The 1,477-nt window shown below is 45.9% G+C and overlaps 1 pseudogene; it reads right to left on the reverse strand.

Moving 5' to 3' along the window:
- Positions 1–958: 958 nt before the first annotated feature.
- Positions 959–1,477, reverse strand: part of LOC110308209 — a 589-nt pseudogene continuing 70 nt past the window's right edge.

The raw sequence follows: 1,477 nt of genomic DNA on the forward strand, positions 1-1,477 counted from the left end.
GATTTCCCCAAGATAAATTTAGCAGCTCCAACTCCTTCAGGTTTTTATCAAAATACAAAAGAAAAAAAAAAGTAGAGGTTGTCTTTTGGGCAAATAGGACCCTTGCAGGCTGAGGGACAAAGCAACTTTATGATGGGGATGCTCCAGGATGTGGGTCTGTAATGGACTGACTCTCCCACCTTGCACTCGTTCCTACTGGTGAGACCCAAGCCTCCTGCCAGAGTGAGTAAATTGGGTATGCAGGCTGCCATCTGGCCAGGCCACACACCAAGTACAAGGTGGGACCTGCATACCACAATGGCTCCCAGCTCACTCCTAAGTGACCATGTGAACAGAAGTTCAAACACAATGCCATGAAAGGCAGGTGACCCAAAGACGGGAACTTCTACTGTGACCATGTAGCACCTGGTGCTTTGTTCGTCACCTTTCCTCATGTTCCCATAGGAAAACAGGTGATCTGATAGACTAGCGTTCAGGCCATTAACTGTAAAACCTACACTAGGCATAGTCACCATTCAGTGTGTTCTTCAAATGTTCTTGTCCTGTATTTTTAACTATTTTTTAAAATACATTGAGTGAGTTTGGGTTAAAAACCAACCACCAAATGGATACAGACACTAGTCTACAGCCCAGTGGCTTCCGGAGGCCAGGTGCCCTACACCCAAATTCCTTCTCAGTACTGACAGTGAGTTGATTCTTTTTTATAATTAAAAAAAAAAAAAGCTAAGAAATATTTCATAGGAGCACCAGGAACTGCCTCAGTGGAAACAGAAACTATTTACATTAAATAAAAACCTGGCTGCAGACTGTTTCTACACATACGTAGCACGGTGCAATGCACACTGACCAACCCATGAAGACAGCTTCTGGCACTCAGGACCCCAGAGTTGCACATTTGCTGCATGAGAGGGAAGTGGAAGCCAGAGAAGAGGAAGCGAGGGGGAGGGAGAGGTCTGGTTCACTTCTGGTTCCAGAGCTGATTAGATGGCCAGTCTAGTCCTTTATAGAGCTCGTCCCCGCTGGTGGCAAAGGTGGCCTGAATGTACCAGTTCCTGTGGCGTAGAGAGTGCAGCCCCAATGCATCTGTGATTTTGTCTGGGTTCATGGCATTTTGTCTGGGTTCATGGCAAGGTCCGGCTTGTTTGCAAACACCAAGAGAACCGCATCTCGGAAGTCATCTTCAGCTAGCATCCTCATGAGCTCTTCACCGGCCTCATTCTCATGCTCTATGTCATTGGTAACGATTACACAACGAACAAGTCTTGGGTGCTCCAGAAGTAGTGGTGCTACAAGGGCTGGATCTTGTCCTGGCTGTCCACATCCCAAACTTTGAAGCTGGTATCCTTGTTTATATTCAACTGTCTCCATGCTGAAACCAATTGTGAGAATGGTGGTCACGATTTCATCCAGTTTGTATAGAATTGTCCTCCCTGCAGCATCCAGGCCCATCATGAACATATCTTTTTTTTTTTTTTTT

Source organism: Mus caroli, chromosome 13, assembly GCF_900094665.2.
Source record: "Mus caroli chromosome 13, CAROLI_EIJ_v1.1, whole genome shotgun sequence".
NCBI classification, from domain to species: Eukaryota; Metazoa; Chordata; class Mammalia; order Rodentia; family Muridae; genus Mus; species Mus caroli.